This window comes from Coregonus clupeaformis, chromosome 10 (genome assembly GCF_020615455.1).
Source record: "Coregonus clupeaformis isolate EN_2021a chromosome 10, ASM2061545v1, whole genome shotgun sequence".
Taxonomy (NCBI): domain Eukaryota; kingdom Metazoa; phylum Chordata; class Actinopteri; order Salmoniformes; family Salmonidae; genus Coregonus; species Coregonus clupeaformis.
Genome location: NC_059201.1, coordinates 45,914,742 through 45,925,614, shown reverse-complemented (window position 1 = coordinate 45,925,614; position 10,873 = coordinate 45,914,742). Strand labels below are relative to the sequence as shown.

General features: G+C 44.3%; 12 non-coding genes across 12 annotated transcripts; all 12 read right to left on the bottom strand.

Annotated features, from left to right (window-relative positions):
• Positions 1 to 1,131: 1,131 nt before the first annotated feature.
• trnak-uuu lies at positions 1,132 to 1,203 on the bottom strand. Its single transcript has one exon. It is a non-coding gene; the product is annotated as a tRNA-Lys (tRNA).
• A 769-nt stretch (positions 1,204 to 1,972) lies between these two features.
• Positions 1,973 to 2,046, bottom strand: trnak-uuu. Its single transcript has one exon. It is a non-coding gene; the product is annotated as a tRNA-Lys (tRNA).
• A 780-nt stretch (positions 2,047 to 2,826) lies between these two features.
• On the bottom strand, positions 2,827 to 2,899 carry trnak-uuu. Its single transcript has one exon. It is a non-coding gene; the product is annotated as a tRNA-Lys (tRNA).
• A 780-nt stretch (positions 2,900 to 3,679) lies between these two features.
• trnak-uuu lies at positions 3,680 to 3,752 on the bottom strand. Its single transcript has one exon. It is a non-coding gene; the product is annotated as a tRNA-Lys (tRNA).
• Positions 3,753 to 4,531: 779 nt separating this feature from the next.
• trnak-uuu lies at positions 4,532 to 4,604 on the bottom strand. The gene has a single exon. It is a non-coding gene; the product is annotated as a tRNA-Lys (tRNA).
• Positions 4,605 to 5,384: 780 nt separating this feature from the next.
• trnak-uuu lies at positions 5,385 to 5,457 on the bottom strand. Its single transcript has one exon. It is a non-coding gene; the product is annotated as a tRNA-Lys (tRNA).
• Positions 5,458 to 6,238: 781 nt separating this feature from the next.
• trnak-uuu lies at positions 6,239 to 6,311 on the bottom strand. Its single transcript has one exon. It is a non-coding gene; the product is annotated as a tRNA-Lys (tRNA).
• Positions 6,312 to 7,091: 780 nt separating this feature from the next.
• trnak-uuu lies at positions 7,092 to 7,164 on the bottom strand. The gene has a single exon. It is a non-coding gene; the product is annotated as a tRNA-Lys (tRNA).
• Positions 7,165 to 7,944: 780 nt separating this feature from the next.
• trnak-uuu lies at positions 7,945 to 8,017 on the bottom strand. Its single transcript has one exon. It is a non-coding gene; the product is annotated as a tRNA-Lys (tRNA).
• Positions 8,018 to 8,797: 780 nt separating this feature from the next.
• On the bottom strand, positions 8,798 to 8,870 carry trnak-uuu. The gene has a single exon. It is a non-coding gene; the product is annotated as a tRNA-Lys (tRNA).
• Positions 8,871 to 9,651: 781 nt separating this feature from the next.
• Positions 9,652 to 9,724, bottom strand: trnak-uuu. The gene has a single exon. It is a non-coding gene; the product is annotated as a tRNA-Lys (tRNA).
• A 781-nt stretch (positions 9,725 to 10,505) lies between these two features.
• On the bottom strand, positions 10,506 to 10,578 carry trnak-uuu. The gene has a single exon. It is a non-coding gene; the product is annotated as a tRNA-Lys (tRNA).
• Positions 10,579 to 10,873: the final 295 nt, after the last annotated feature.

Genomic DNA, 10,873 nt, shown 5'->3' with positions numbered 1-10,873 from the left:
TCATCTTAAAAGTCTGATGCTCTGCCGAATTAGCTATCTGGGCTCTGGTGTGCATTGTCCACTGTTGAAATGTCCATGAAAGTCACAGAAAAAGCCTGGCCAAAAGACTGCCTCTTGAAGGAAGGAAATGTCTCAGCAATGCCCAAAAAGGGACTTGAACCCTCAGATGAAATGTCTGATGCTCTGCCGAGTGAGCATCCTTGTTTATGGTGGTGTGATCTCCACTGGTGAACATGCCCTGCAAAGTCACCAAAAATGCCTGGATGATATATGGAATGGCTCTTAAAGAAATGTAAATGCCAAAGAAACGCCCGAACAGGGACTTGAACCCTGGACCCTCAGATTAAAGTCTGATGCTCTACCCAAGCTGAGCTATCCGGCTCTAACTGTACAGCTACACACACCTAACCTGCCGGGTGGAGGCACGTTCTGTGAGGGATATCGACAGATGGTGACATTTCCCCAGATAATAGGGCCTCCATTCCAATCTGCCAGTCAAATAGTAACTACAACTCCCCACTCGAAATATACTACTCATCCGAGACCTCAGGTGCAAAGGTATCGCGTCTCAATCCAGATTAAAAGGTTGCGTGTTCTCGTAGCGATCAATTATTTAATTTGTGCAAACTGCCTTCTTTGTACAGCAAAGTCAATAAATCACCAATAGAACCAATGTCGCTTTGAGTACAATTCTTGCTCGCAAACATACAAACCAATGCTGCTTAAGAGGAGAATTCTCTCTTGTAAAGAGCATGTAGCAACATTTCTTAGTCAGAGGATGCTATGTTCATGCCAGTTTAAAATTGGTCATCCAAACAGGGTGGTTAAGCCTGGAGCCTCATCTTAAAAGTCTGATGATCTGCCGAATTAGCTATCTGGGCTCTGGTTGTGCATTGTACACTGGTGAAAATGTCCATGAAAGTCACAGAAAAGCCTGGCCCGAAAAGACTGCCTCTTGAAGGAAGGAAAATGTCAAAGCAATGCCCAAAAAGGGACTTGAACCCTCAGATGAAAATGTCCGATGCTCTGCCGAGTGAGCATCCTTGTTTAGTGTGTAGTCTCCACTGGTGAACCTTTCCTAAAGTCCGAAATATGTGAATGGCTCTTAAAGAAATGTAAATGCCAAAGAAACGCCCGAACAGGGACTTGAACCCTGGATACCAGATTAAAAGTCTGATGCTCTACCGACTGAGCTATCCGGGCTCTAACTTTGCACATTGCAATACACCTAACCTCCGGGTGGAGGCACGTTCTGCGGGGGATATCGACAGATGGTACATTTCCCCAGATAATGGGCCCTCCATTCCGAATCTGCCAGTCAAATAAATTTTAACTACAACTCCCCTCCAAATATACTACTCATCCGAGACCTCAGGGTGCAAAGGTCACGTCTCCGGTAGATTAAAAGGTTGCTTGTTCACGTAGCAGATCAATTATTTAATTTGTGCAAACTGCCTTCTTTGTACAGCAAAGTCAATAAATCACTAATAGAACCAATGTAAGCGCTGCAGTACAATTCTTGTTCGCAAACATACAAACCAATGCTGCTTAAGAGGAGAATTCTCTCTTGCAAAAGCATACAGCAACATTTCTTAGTCAGAGGATGCTGTGTTCATGCCAGTTTAAAATTGGTCATCCAAACAGGGGAGTTAAACTGGAGCCTCATCTTAAAAGTCTGATGATCTGCCGAATTAGCTATCTGGGCTCTGGGTGTGCATTGTACACTGGTGAAAATGTCCATGAAAGTCACAGAAAAAGCCTGGCCAAAAAGACTGCCTCTTGAAGGAAGGAAAATGTCAAAGCAACGGCCCAAAAAGGGACTTGAACCCTCAGATGAAAAGTCTGATATTCTGCCGAGTGAGCATCCTTGTTTATGGTAGTGTGATCTCCACTGGTGAACATGCCCTGCAAAGTCACCGAAAATGCCTGGATATATATGGAATGGCTCTTAATGAAAGGAGTAAATGTAAGAAACGCCGAACAGGGACTTGAACCCTGGACCCTCAGATTAAAAGTCTGATGCTCTACCGACTGAGCTATCCGGGCTCTAACTTTGCACATTGCAATACACCTAACCTGCCGGTGGAGGCACGTTCTGACGAGGGGATATCGACAGATGGTACATTTCCCCAGATAATAGGGCCTCCATTCCGAATCTGCCAGTCAAAGAAATTTTAACTACAACTCCCCCTCCCAAATATACTACTCATCCGAGACCTCAGGGTGCAAAGGTATGCGTCTCAATCCAGATTAAAAGGTTGCGTGTTCACGTAGCGATCAATTATTTAATTTGTGCAAACTGCCTTCTTTGTACAGCAAAGTCAATCAATCACCAATAGAACCAATGTCGCTTTGCAGTACAATTCTTGCTCGCAAACATACAAACCAATGCTGCTTAAGAGGAGAATTCTCTCTTGCAAAAGCATCGCATACAGCAACATTTCTTAGTCAGAGGATGCTGTGTTCATGCCAGTTTAAAATTGGTCAGCCAAACAGGGTGGTTAAGCCTGGAGCCTCATCTTAAAAGTCTGATGCTCTGCCGAATTAGCTATCTGGGCTCCGGCTGTGCATTGTACACTGGTGAAAATGTCCATGAAAGTCACAGAAAAAGCCTGGCCAAAAAGACTACCTCTTGAAGGAAGGAAAATGTCAAAGCAACGGCCAAAAAGGGACTTGAACCCTCAGATGAAAAGGTTGATATTCTGCCAAGTGAGCATCCTTGTTTATGGTAGTGTGATCTCCACTGGTGAACATGCCCTGCAAAGTCACCGAAAATGCCTGGATATATATGGAATGGCTCTTAAAGAAATGTAAATGCCAAAGAAACGCCCGAACAGGGACTTGAACCCTGGACCCTCAGATTAAAAGTCTGATGCTCTACCGACTGAGCTATCCGGGCTCTAACTTAGCACATTGCAATACACCTAACCTGCCGGGTGGAGGCACGTTCTGACGAGGGGATATCGACAGATGGTACATTTCCCCAGATAATAGGGCCTCCATTCCGAATCTGCCAGTCAAAGAAATTTTAACTACAACTCCCCTCCAAATATACTACTAATCCGAGACCTCAGGGTGCAAAGGTATCGCGTCTCAATCCAGATTAAAAGGTTGCGTGTTCACGTAGCGATCAATTATTTAATTTGTGCAAACTGCCTTCTTTGTACAGCAAAGTCAATAAATCACCAATAGAACCAATGTCGCTTTGCAGTACAATTCTTGCTCGCAAACATACAAACCAATGCTGCTTAAGAGGAGAATTCTCTCTTGCAAAAGCATCGCATACAGCAACATTTCTTAGTCAGAGGATGCTGTGTTCATGCCAGTTTAAAATTGGTCATCCAAACAGGGTGGTTAAGCCTGGAGCCTCATCTTAAAAGTCTGATGCTCTGCCGAATTAGCTATCTGGGCTCTGGCTGTGCATTGTACACTGGTGAAAATGTCCATGAAAGTCACAGAAAAAGCCTGGCCAAAAAGACTGCCTCTTGAAGGAAGGAAAATGTCAAAGCAACGGCCAAAAAGGGACTTGAACCCTCAGATGAAATGTCTGATGCTCTGCCGAGTGAGCATCCTTGTTTATGGTAGTGTGATCTCCACTGGTGAACATGCCCTGCAAAGTCACCGAAAATGCCTGGATATATATGGAATGGCTCTTAAAGAAATGTAAATGCAAAAGAAACGCCCGAACAGGGACTTGAACCCTGGACCCTCAGATTAAAAGTCTGATGCTCTACCGACTGAGCTATCCGGGCTCTAACTTTGCACATTGCAATACACCTAACCTGCCGGGTGGAGGCACGTTCTGACGAGGGGATATCGAGAGATGGTACATTTCCCCAGATAATAGGGCCTCCATTCCGAATCTGCCAGTCAAATAAATTTTAACTACAACTCCCCTCCAAATATACTACTAATCAGAGACCTCAGGTGCAAAGGTATCGCGTCTCAATCCAGATTAAAAGGTTGCGTGTTCACGTAGCGATCAATTATTTAATTTGTGCAAACTGCCTTCTTTGTACAGCAAAGTCAATAAATCACCAATAGAACCAATGTCGCTTTACAGTACAATTCTTGCTCGCAAACATACAAACCAATGCTGCTTAAGAGGAGAATTCTCTCTTGCAAAAGCATCGCATACAGCAACATTTCTTAGTCAGAGGATGCTGTGTTCATGCCAGTTTAAAATTGGTCATCCAAACAGGGTGGTTAAGCCTGGAGCCTCATCTTAAAAGTCTGATGCTCTGCCGAATTAGCTATCTGGGCTCTGGTTGTGCATTGTACACTGGTGAAAATGTCCATGAAAGTCACAGAAAAAGCCTGGCCAAAAAGACTGCCTCTTGAAGGAAGGAAAATGTCAAAGCAACGGCCAAAAAGGGACTTGAACCCTCAGATGAAATGTCTGATGCTCTGCCGAGTGAGCATCCTTGTTTATGGTAGTGTGATCTCCACTGGTGAACATGCCCTGCAAAGTCACCGAAAATGCCTGGATATATATGGAATGGCTCTTAAAGGAATGTAAATGCCAAAGAAACGCCCGAACAGGGACTTGAACCCTGGACCCTCAGATTAAAAGTCTGATGCTCTACCGACTGAGCTATCCGGGCTCTAACTTTGCACATTGCAATACACCTAACCTGCCGGGTGGAGGCACGTTCTGACGAGGGGATATCGAGAGATGGTACATTTCCCCAGATAATAGGGCCTCCATTCCGAATCTGCCAGTCAAATAAATTTTAACTACAACTCCCCTCCAAATATACTACTCATCCGAGACCTCAGGGTGCAAAGGTATCGCGTCTCAATCCAGATTAAAAGGTTGCGTGTTCACGTAGCGATCAATTATTTAATTTGTGCAAACTGCCTTCTTTGTACAGCAAAGTCAATAAATCACCAATAGAACCAATGTCGCTTTGCAGTACAATTCTTGCTCGCAAACATACAAACCAATGCTGCTTAAGAGGAGAATTCTCTCTTGCAAAAGCATCGCATACAGCAACATTTCTTAGTCAGAGGATGCTGTGTTCATGCCAGTTTAAAATTGGTCATCCAAACAGGGTGGTTAAGCCTGGAGCCTCATCTTAAAAGTCTGATGCTCTGCCGAATTAGCTATCTGGGCTCTGGCTGTGCATTGTACACTGGTGAAAATGTCCATGAAAGTCACAGAAAAAGCCTGGCCAAAAAGACTGCCTCTTGAAGGAAGGAAAATGTCAAAGCAACGGCCAAAAAGGGACTTGAACCCTCAGATGAAATGTCTGATGCTCTGCCAAGTGAGCATCCTTGTTTATGGTAGTGTGATCTCCACTGGTGAACATGCCCTGCAAAGTCACCGAAAATGCCTGGATATATATGGAATGGCTCTTAAAGAAATGTAAATGCCAAAGAAACGCCCGAACAGGGACTTGAACCCTGGACCCTCAGATTAAAAGTCTGATGCTCTACCGACTGAGCTATCCGGGCTCTAACTTTGCACATTGCAATACACCTAACCTGCCGGGTGGAGGCACGTTCTGACGAGGGGATATCGAGAGATGGTACATTTCCCCAGATAATAGGGCCTCCATTCCGAATCTGCCAGTCAAAGAAATTTTAACTACAACTCCCCTCCAAATATACTACTCATCCGAGACCTCAGGGTGCAAAGGTATCGCGTCTCAATCCAGATTAAAAGGTTGCGTGTTCACGTAGCGATCAATTATTTAATTTGTGCAAACTGCCTTCTTTGTACAGCAAAGTCAATAAATCACCAATAGAACCAATGTCGCTTTGCAGTACAATTCTTGCTCGCAAACATACAAACCAATGCTGCTTAAGAGGAGAATTCTCTCTTGCAAAAGCATCGCATACAGCAACATTTCTTAGTCAGAGGATGCTGTGTTCATGCCAGTTTAAAATTGGTCATCCAAACAGGGTGGTTAAGCCTGGAGCCTCATCTTAAAAGTCTGATGCTCTGCCGAATTAGCTATCTGGGCTCTGGGTGTGCATTGTCCACTGGTGAAAATGTCCATGAAAGTCACAGAAAAAGCCTGGCCAAAAAGACTGCCTCTTGAAGGAAGGAAAATGTCAAAGCAACGGCCCAAAAAGGGACTTGAACCCTCAGATGAAAAGTCTGATGTTCTGCCGAGTGAGCATCCTTGTTTATGGTAGTGTGATCTCCACTGGTGAACATGCCCTGCAAAGTCACCGAAAATGCCTGGATATATATGGAATGGCTCTTAAAGAAATGTAAATGCCAAAGAAACGCCCGAACAGGGACTTGAACCCTGGACCCTCAGATTAAAAGTCTGATGCTCTACCGACTGAGCTATCCGGGCTCTAACTTTGCACATTGCAATACACCTAACCTGCCGGGTGGAGGCACGTTCTGACGAGGGGATATCGAGAGATGGTACATTTCCCCAGATAATAGGGCCTCCATTCCGAATCTGCCAGTCAAAGAAATTTTAACTACAACTCCCCTCCAAATATACTACTCATCCGAGACCTCAGGGTGCAAAGGTATCGCGTCTCAATCCAGATTAAAAGGTTGCGTGTTCACGTAGCGATCAATTATTTAATTTGTGCAAACTGCCTTCTTTGTACAGCAAAGTCAATAAATCACCAATAGAACCAATGTCGCTTTGCAGTACAATTCTTGCTCGCAAACATACAAACCAATGCTGCTTAAGAGGAGAATTCTCTCTTGCAAAAGCATCGCATACAGCAACATTTCTTAGTCAGAGGATGCTGTGTTCATGCCAGTTTAAAATTGGTCATCCAAACAGGGTGGTTAAGCCTGGAGCCTCATCTTAAAAGTCTGATGCTCTGCCGAATTAGCTATCTGGGCTCTGGCTGTGCATTGTACACTGGTGAAAATGTCCATGAAAGTCACAGAAAAAGCCTGGCCAAAAAGACTGCCTCTTGAAGGAAGGAAAATGTCAAAGCAATGCCCAAAAAGGGACTTGAACCCTCAGATGAAAAGTCTGATATTCTGCCGAGTGAGCATCCTTGTTTATGGTAGTGTGATCTCCACTGGTGAACATGCCCTGCAAAGTCACCGAAAATGCCTGGATATATATGGAATGGCTCTTAAAGAAATGTAAATGCCAAAGAAACACCCGAACAGGGACTTGAACCCTGGACCCTCAGATTAAAAGTCTGATGCTCTACCGACTGAGCTATCCAGGCTCTAATTTTGCCCATTGCAATACACCTAACCTACCGGGTGGAGGCACGTTCTGACGAGGGGATATCGAGAGATGGTACATTTCCCCAGATAATAGGGCCTCCATTCCGAATCTGCCAGTCAAATAAATTTTAACTACAACTCCCCTCCAAATATACTACTCATCCGAGACCTCAGGGTGCAAAGGTATCGCGTCTCAATCCAGATTAAAAGGTTGCGTGTTCACGTAGCGATAAATTATTTAATTTGTGCAAACTGCCTTCTTTGTACAGCAAAGTCAATCAGTCACCAATAAAACCAATGTCGCTTTGCAGTACAATTCTTGCTCGCAAACATACAAACCAATGCTGCTTAAGAGGAGAATTCTCACTTGCAAAAGCATCGCATACAGCAACATTTCTTAGTCAGAGGATGCTGTGTTCATGCCAGTTTAAAATTGGTCATCCAAACAGGGAGGTTAAGCCTGGAGCCTCATCTTAAAAGTCTTATGATCTGCCGAATTAGCTATCTGGGCTCTGGGTGTGCATTGTCCACTGTTGAAAATGTCCATGAAAGTCACAGAAAAAGCCTGGCCAAAAAGACTGCCTCTTGAAGGAAGGAAAATGTCAAAGCAACGGCCAAAAAGGGACTTGAACCCTCAGATGAAAAGTTTGATATTCTGCCAAGTGAGCATCCTTGTTTATGGTAGTGTGATCTACACTGGTGAACATGCCCTGCAAAGTCACCGAAAATGCCTGGATATATATGGAATGGCTCTTAAAGGAAGGTAAATGCCAAAGAAACACCCGAACAGGGACTTGAACCCTGGACCCTCAGATTAAAAGTCTGATGCTCTACCGACTGAGCTATCCAGGCTCTAATTTTGCCCATTGCAATACACCTAACCTACCGGGTGGAGGCACGTTCTGACGAGGGGATATCGAGAGATGGTACATTTCCCCAGATAATAGGGCCTCCATTCCGAATCTGCCAGTCAAATAAATTTTAACTACAACTCCCCTCCAAATACACTACTCATCCGAGACCTCAGGGTGCAAAGGTATCGGGTCTCAATCCAGATTAAAAGGTTGCTTGTTCACGTAGCGATCAATTATTTAATTTGTGCAAACTGCCTTCTTTGTACAGCAAAGTCAATAAATCACCAATAGAACCAATGTCGCTTTGCAGTACAATTCTTGCTCGCAAACATACAAACCAATGCTGCTTAAGAGGAGAATTCTCTCTTGCAAAAGCATCGCATACAGCAACATTTCTTAGTCAGAGGATGCTGTGTTCATGCCAGTTTAAAATTGGTCATCCAAACAGGGTGGTTAAGCCTGGAGCCTCATCTTAAAAGTCTGATGATCTGCCGAATTAGCTATCTGGGCTCTGGGTGTGCATTGTCCACTGTTGAAAATGTCCATGAAAGTCACAGAAAAAGCCTGGCCAAAAAGACTGCCTCTTGAAGGAAGGAAAATGTCAAAGCAACGGCCAAAAAGGGACTTGAACCCTCAGATGAAAAGTCTGATATTCTGCCGAGTGAGCATCCTTGTTTATGGTAGTGTGATCTCCACTGGTGAACATGCCCTGCAAAGTCACCGAAAATGCCTGGATATATATGGAATGGCTCTTAAAGGAATGTAAATGCCAAAGAAACACCCGAACAGGGACTTGAACCCTGGACCCTCAGATTAAAAGTCTGATGCTCTACCGACTGAGCTATCCAGGCTCTAACTTTGCACATTGCAATACACCTAACCTGCCGGGTGGAGGCACGTTCTGACGAGGGGATATCGAGAGATGGTACATTTCCCCAGATAATAGGGCCTCCATTCCGAATCTGCCAGTCAAATAAATTTTAACTACAACTCCCCTCCAAATATACTACTCATCCGAGACCTCAGGGTGCAAAGGTATCGCGTCTCAATCCAGATTAAAAGGTTGCTTGTTCACGTAGCGATCAATTATTTAATTTGTGCAAACTGCCTTCTTTGTACAGCAAAGTCAATAAATCACCAATAGAACCAATGTCGCTTTGCAGTACAATTCTCGCTCGCAAACATACAAACCAATGCTGCTTAAGAGGAGAATTCTCTCTTGCAAAAGCATCGCATACAGCAACATTTCTTAGTCAGAGGATGCTGTGTTCATGCCAGTTTAAAATTGGTCATCCAAACAGGGTGGTTAAGCCTGGAGCCTCATCTTAAAAGTCTGATGCTCTGCCGAATTAGCTATCTGGGCTCTGGTTGTGCATTGTACACTGGTGAAAATGTCCATGAAAGTCACAGAAAAAGCCTGGCCAAAAAGACTGCCTCTTGAAGGAAGGAAAATGTCAAAGCAACGGCCCAAAAAGGGACTTGAACCCTCAGATGAAAAGTCTGATGTTCTGCCGAGTGAGCATCCTTGTTTATGGTAGTGTGATCTCCACTGGTGAACATGCCCTGCAAAGTCACCGAAAATGCCTGGATATATATGGAATGGCTCTTAAAGGAATGTAAATGCCAAAGAAACGCCCGAACAGGGACTTGAACCCTGGACCCTCAGATTAAAAGTCTGATGCTCTACCGACTGAGCTATCCGGGCTCTAACTTTGCACATTGCAATACACCTAACCTGCCGGGTGGAGGCACGTTCTGACGAGGGGATATCGACAGATGGTACATTTCCCCAGATAATAGGGCCTCCATTCCGAATCTGCCAGTCAAATAAATTTTAACTACAACTCCCCTCCAAATATACTACTCATCCGAGACCTCAGGGTGCAAAGGTATCGCGTCTCAATCCAGATTAAAAGGTTGCTTGTTCACGTAGCGATCAATTATTTAATTTGTGCAAACTGCCTTCTTTGTACAGCAAAGTCAATCAATCACCAATAGAACCAATGTCGCTTTGCAGTACAATTCTTGCTCGCAAACATACAAACCAATGCTGCTTAAGAGGAGAATTCTCTCTTGCAAAAGCATCGCATACAGCAACATTTCTTAGTCAGAGGATGCTGTGTTCATGCCAGTTTAAAATTGGTCAGCCAAACAGGGTGGTTAAGCCTGGAGCCTCATCTTAAAAGTCTGATGCTCTGCCGAATTAGCTATCTGGGCTCCGGCTGTGCATTGTACACTGGTGAAAATGTCCATGAAAGTCACAGAAAAAGCCTGGCCAAAAAGACTACCTCTTGAAGGAAGGAAAATGTCAAAGCAACGGCCAAAAAGGGACTTGAACCCTCAGATGAAAAGTCTGATATTCTGCCGAGTGAGCATCCTTGTTTATGGTAGTGTGATCTCCACTGGTGAACATGCCCTGCAAAGTCACCGAAAATGCCTGGATATATATGGAATGGCTCTTAAAGGAATGTAAATGCCAAAGAAACACCCCGAACAGGGACTTGAACCCTGGACCCTCAGATTAAAAGTCTGATGCTCTACCGACTGAGCTATCCGGGCTCTAACTTTGCACATTGCAATACACCTAACTTGCCGGGTGGAGGCACGTTCTGACGAGGGGATATCGACAGATGGTACATTTCCCCAGATAATAGGGCCTCCATTCCGAATCTGCCAGTCAAATAAATTTTAACTACAACTCCCCTCCAAATATACTACTCATCCGAGACCTCAGGGTGCAAAGGTATCGCGTCTCAATCCAGATTAAAAGGTTGCTTGTTCACGTAGCGATCAATTATTTAATTTGTGCAAACTGCCTTCTTTGTACAGCAAAGTCAATCAATCACCAATAGAA